The 6,379-nt window shown below is 40.7% G+C and overlaps 1 long non-coding RNA gene across 1 annotated transcript; it reads right to left on the bottom strand.

The window, feature by feature from the left end:
* Positions 1-280: 280 nt before the first annotated feature.
* On the bottom strand, positions 281-6,075 carry LOC150016230 (uncharacterized). Its single transcript, XR_016510040.1, has 3 exons — positions 5,912-6,075; positions 5,185-5,225; positions 281-468 (listed from the first exon to the last, which is right to left on the bottom strand). It is a non-coding gene; the product is annotated as an uncharacterized LOC150016230 (long non-coding RNA).
* Positions 6,076-6,379: the final 304 nt, after the last annotated feature.

Below are 6,379 nucleotides of genomic sequence, written 5' to 3'. Positions count from 1 at the left end.
ACTTTGATGTATTCATTCTCCAAGTATTTACTGAGCCTCATCTGTGGGTCAGACACTGAATTAGCTTCTCCTCACTTTAGCTCTGTGATCTGGGCAGTTACTTTACCTTGCTAAACCTCAGTTTCCAGATCTGTAAAGTGAAAATAATAAAACCATCTATTTCACAGGGTTGTTTTAAATTTGATTATGTTTGTCAAGAACTCTTCACATAGCCTGATGCCAACTAAGTGCTTAATAAATGTTATTGATTTATTGCCCTGGCCTGTGTGGCTCAGCTGGTTAGAGTATACTAGTCCCATAACAGAGAGGTGGAGGGTTGGATTCCCAGTCAGGACACATATTTATGTTGTGGGTTCAATCCCCAGTCTGGGCGTATGCAGTTCCCAGTCCTCATTCTGGGCATGTACAGAAGGCAACCAATTGATGCTTCTCTCCCGTTGAGGTTTCTTTCTCTCCTTTTTTTTCTCTCTAAAAAGCAATGAAAAAATGTCCTCAGATGAGGATAAAAATGTTATTGATTTATTATAATAATTATTATTACTATTAATGAAACTCTAGGTGACTGGATGTGGCTGTCAGCACACTGAGTTCTGCATGATTCTAAAGGGAGAAAAGAATATAAAAATAATCAGGGCAAGGACATCAGCTTTTTCTCATTCCACAGCTTGACTCAGGCCAGTGAGTGCCATGACTCTCAGTCAATTGGATGGCAAGAGCAGGTGATGTATAGGGAGCACATGATAGAATCCAGCTTTGACACAAAAGAAAGTGGACTGGTCAGCTCAGACATCAGGCTTCAAGCTGAAGGGACAGTGGTTAGTACAGGGATATGGAAGGGTCAGAAATCCCTTTTTACTTACCTAGAATTTGGCTCTGTTGCAAGATCTAGACTACTTCTATCTGTGTAGACCTTTATATTGTTCAGCAAGATGCTATCATTCACATTCTCCAATGATCTTCTCTCACAATAGAGAATAGATAAAAGCCCCATCTCACAGGTGGGAAAATGAGGTCTACAGACACTTCTTCAATGTCAAACAGCCAGGCACAGAGTCAGGGTTAAATGAAAGCCTGCTCTAAACCCAGACCTCTGGTTACTAGATTGTTTTGATGCTCCTAATATTGACTCCTTTATAGTTCATGTGAATATCTGTTCTCTCCAAAGGGCTTTTTGGGGCAGAGAAAAACTCATTTTAACCTTGTCCAGACAAGAACATGGTTAAATAGACAACATTTAGAGAATCCAACATAAAGGATTCTCTCTTTATCCTTAATTTTTGACATTTTGATTATAATATGTCTTGGTGTGGTTCTCCCTGGGTCCAGTTTTTTTGGAACTCTCTGTGCTTCCTGGACCTGTAAGTCTATTTCCTTCCCCAAGTTAGGGGAGTCTTACTTCATTATTTTTTCACATAATTTTAGGTTCAAAGCACATAAAACAATTTCTAAAACCAAAGAAAAACTTGAAAAATATTATTGTTATTTACTATCCATGACCCTGATCTTGGTTCTTAGTGAGAATCAGGGGGGACTTACAGCAGTTCTATTTTATTCATGAATTCCTTGGGCACAAATGGACTCATTTTTGAATTAATGGATGAAAAGCTCTTATGAATAGTGTCTGGCATATAGTGTGATGAGTTCATGTATTGTTGAGTGGAAAACTAATAATTTTATGTGTAATAATGCATTTGGTAACCACAATAACTCTTTGGGACCATTTTAAAGAAGAAGAAACAGAGGCCTAGAGAGGTTTTAGAGTGCTAAGCTCATTTTGGTTATGTGTATTTGCATGTAGAAAAGTCTACAGGGAATGTACCTGTCTCTGAGTAGTAGAGAAAGTGAGTAGGAGACATAGCTTAATTTTAACTTATTATTTTCTATAAATATAATTTATAATACTTACATATGATATACTTAATTTTACAAGAATTTTAACATACTGTTCTTTTTTAAAATATGCTTTATTGATTATGCTATGACAGTTGTCCCAATTTCTTTTCCCTTTGTTTCCCTCTACCCAGTGACACCCCTCCCTCCAGTTGTCCACACCCCTTAGTCCATGCCCATTGGTTGTGCATATAGTTCTTCTCAACATCTTCCTGTCTACTCCACTCCCTTCTATTATGCTTCTTAATTCCTGTACCATCTCTCTCTCTTTCCCTCCTTCCCCCTCCCTGCTGACCTCCCCGCATAAGCTTCCCCATACCTATAATTCTTATCCCACTCCCATTGCCTACTTAGTTTGCCATTGTTTTGGCTTCTGTTGCTGGTTGTTGTGATACAGTTTTCATTTTAATATTCATAGTTTTGATCCTCTTTCTCCTAAAGAAGTCCCTTTAACATTTCATATAACAGTGGTTTGGATCTGATGAACTCCTTCAGTTTTACTTTGTCCTGGAAGCACTTTCTCTGCCCTTCTATTCTGAATGACAGCTTCACTGGATAGGGTAATCGTGGTTGTAGGTTTTTGCTTTTCATTGCTTTGAATATTTCTTGCCCATCCCTTCTTGCCTGCAGAGTCTCCTTTGAGAAATCAGTTGATAGTCTTATGGGGACCCCTTTGTACGTAATTCTCTTTTTCTCTCATGCTGCTTTTAAGATTCTTTATCCTTAATTTTTGATCTTTTGATTATAATGTGTCTTGGTGTGGGTCTCCCTGGGTCCAGTTTGTTTGGAACTCTCTGTGCTTCCTTGACCTGTAAGTCTATTTCCTTCCCCAAGTTAGGGAAGTTCTGCTTCATTATTTTTTCACATAATTTTTCAATTTCTAGTTCTTTTTCTTCACCTTCTGGCAACCCTGGGATTTGGATGTCAGTCTGCTTACAGCTGTTTCATAGGTTTCTGAGACTCTTCTCCTTTTCCTCACTTTTCATTTCCTCTTTCTGCACTGGTTGACTGTTTGTTCCTTCCCTCTATTCCAATTTGTTGATTTTATCCTTGGTTTTCTTTCCCTCACCACTATTTTCATATGTGTTTTTGTTCATTTCAGCAGAACTAGCCTTCATTCCTTCCCTGTTTTGTTTAAGATCTGCTGTTAGATCTGTAAGCATTTTTATAACCAAAGCTCTGAACTGTGCCTCAGGAAGATTTCCTATCTGCTGCTTCGTTAGATTAGGTATTTGCTGTCTGGTCAGCTGCATCACTGGGATCTCTATCACGATCTGTGCCATCCTGACAGTTTTGTGTTTACCTTTGCTTCCTGAGCGGGGCTATAATACACCCTACGCTAGAGGGAGTGGAGCCCTCTGCACTTGTCACAATTGGGTTACCCTTCTCACCATGCTGTGGCATTTTTGCCATCCCACCACTGTCACTGCTGCTGCCGTTGCCAGCACAGCTTGACCTCTCCACCCTGGCTTCGCCCCTCCTACCTGTCCGGACAAGCACACTTTTTTATAACTTCATACATTGGACTTCCATTTATTTTCTGGAACTTCTGGTTATTGCTGGTTTTGCAGTAGTTGTACTTCTTCTTAGTTGTGGAGGGAGATGGAGTATGTCAGTTTAGGCCTCCATCTTGGCCGGAAGTCTCCCTAACTTACTGTTCTTAGAAGTAAGTATAGTGTTTAACATTGTCTGGTCTTCTGTGGCTTAACCTTTGTCAATTTCTTATTTGTGAAAGCCTTCTCAAACATTTGGATGAAATATTCCATCAATTTCTAGCGCAGACCCTGACTTACACAAGTATCCCACTGTATGTTATGTTAATGCAGTGTTCTTTCAAGAAAGTATTTTTAAAACCAGTTTACAGAGCTCAGTGGAAAAACTAAGGTGAGTGGTTTGCTAGCCCAAGGCTACATGGAAAGTGTCATGTGTATCTCATGACAAAGCATTTTGCTAATTTTGTCTTCACAGAATCTTATAATAGGCTTATGGGAGCAGAAGGAGGTAGAAGGACAGAGATAAAAACTCAAGTCACTGACAGTTACAGAGGGTAAAACTCTTGGTTGAACTTACTCTCCTCAGTGATGATCCTAGAATTCCAAAACTTTGTATGTGGATGGGGAAGGGGGAGTTGGATGAAGTGAAGGAGGAGGTTGGGGAGACAGTGGGTAGTCGTGAAAATACAATTTATACTAAAATTGGCTGGGGAAAATAGCAAAACAATTGCAATATTGAAGAGCAAATATCTGTAAGGCATACCCCAGAAATGTATGAGAAATTTCCAAGATCACAGCCTTTGTCACTCTTGGTCACTAATACTTGTGGTGTGGGCAAAATTTCTCATAGACTTTCCTCTTATCTCCTTTCTTTCTCCGCTGTCTGTTCTTTCTTTCTTTCTTTCTTTCTTTCTTTCTTTCTTTCTTTCTTTCTTTCTTCCTTCCTTCCTTCCTTCCTTCCTTCCTTCCTTCCTTCCTTTCTCTCTCTCTCTCTCTCTCTCTCTCTCTCTCTCTCTCTCTCTCTCTCTCTCTCTGTCCCTCCCTCCCTCCCTTCTTCCCTCCCTTCCTTTCTTTCTCACTGTTCATGACCTTATGGGGTTTACATTTTTTATTTCTCAGTAGAGGGAGCTCTTTGAAAGCTTTTTTCACCCCCAAGGGTAAAGTTTTTTTAAACTTAGGAAAAGAGAAATGCTTGACCCAAAGGAAGAAATTACTGATGGTGGAATTTCAGGTGTCAAAGAAGCAGATATTTTTAAGTAAGATATTTCTACTTTCACTCAAACAGTACTGCAGAGGGGACCTTCTCCCCTTTATGGATCCTTCGGCTCCCGTGAGGACTTCCAGACTCTTGGGTTGGCAGGGGCATTCTGCACAAACAGTCCTCCAATCTCTCCTTGAATGTTTAAATTCCATATGCTGCCCACTGTGGGCTGGGGAGGAACGGATTCCCTTGGAGACAGCTCACTCTATCTTTTGGCAGCTCTGACTGCTTGAAAGTTCTTCCCTGTGTTGAACTGAAATCTCCTCCCCAGAGCTGAGGCTCCTTTCAGACAAGAGCCCAATAGAAAAGGCGTTTTTATTGTCTGGTTGCTTCCCAGTCAGAATCACCCATAGGGTTTGCTGTTTGAGGTAGAGTTAATGGCTACATGTTTTCCTCTGGATAAAAATTGTTACTGTCGTGATGCCTGATACAAGGTACCCAGCAGGGAGAAAATAACCTTTAAGTTGAGGGAAACTTGAATTTCTCTAGGCCCCACCTTTTCCAAAATGGAATTGTGTTGATATCGGAGTATATACATACCAGATTCAATGGTTCTCTTTACCAGGATTAGAATGTTCATTCTGAAAAAGAAAAACAAAAGAAAACAAAAACTAAACTAAAATTCAAGTAGCAAGAGCATTGTATACCCCACCACACCCAGGCAATAGTATTTGTACCAGGTTCACATTCGGAAAAATGGGAAAATTTTGCTTATTTGTTCAGATCAAGTTGGTATCAAATAACCACAAATTCCTTATGCTGCTTTTTCTGTTTTGGTTGCTAAGCACAAGAAATTCATGGGAGCTTGCTAAATTGGTTTGACACATTTCTGCATGTGAATTATAAATATAGGTGGACTCTTTTCAGGAGTGGCTGTCATTCAGAAGTATATACTGAATGAAGCTTTCCTCCTCTGGAAAAAGACCCAGTTTTCAGGCTGAAAGGCAGCCTGATGGTGTGGGAGGCGGGCCCCAGGTCTGATGTAGGAGAGGAGTGGAAATGACACTTTGCAGATAATAAAATACCTCCCCATTCACAATCCCATTTGTTTCTCACAAGTCCCTGGTGAAATGTGCATTAGGGCTGGCAGCTGCCTCCATTGCAGAATGAAGTTGTGGGCACCAAAGAGAAGATAAGAAGAGAAACCTCCAGGACAAGCTTCTCCTGAGAATGACTCTAGCTCATCCTGGCAGTTCTGGGACTGTGCTTCTTCACTGTGGAAAACACACATCACCACCCTGCCAAGTCCAGCCATTTCATTTCTTACCTTGGTTTACTCAGAACCAAGCCAGTGGCGCTTACATAAACGTCCTTCTGGCATGTGGGGGAGAGAGAGAATGGGAAACAGCAGCTGTCAGCAGAGTGTCAGGCTGGGGACCAGCCATCTCACTGAACAAAGCTCTGGTCAGCTCCTGAGGTGTCCTGGGTACAGCTCTGATCATGAGTGAAGGGATTACCCCCAGGCTCATGATTACTTCCTGTTCTTAAAGAGAACAAGGAGAGTGGGTCCCTTAGCCGTTACCAAGGTGCTGCTTGTAAATCATTAACCAGGAGCAGAGAGAAACCTGAGCAAGGTCAAACAAATGAACCCTGATACTGAGGCCTCTCAAGACCATATCTTAGATGGTAACATCTGAGCATTAATTTTTCCTGGTAATCACAAACATGCATGTGAGAGGGGCTGCATTTTGCATTTTTTTTTAAACTTTAAAAAGTCTTCTAACATTTAATATTT

Source organism: Furipterus horrens, unplaced genomic scaffold (genome assembly GCF_987537825.1).
Source record: "Furipterus horrens unplaced genomic scaffold, mFurHor1.1.pri manual_scaffold_3, whole genome shotgun sequence".
NCBI classification, from domain to species: domain Eukaryota; kingdom Metazoa; phylum Chordata; class Mammalia; order Chiroptera; family Furipteridae; genus Furipterus; species Furipterus horrens.
Note: the sequence above shows the minus strand (reverse complement) of the source record. Positions and strands in the feature narration are given on the sequence as shown.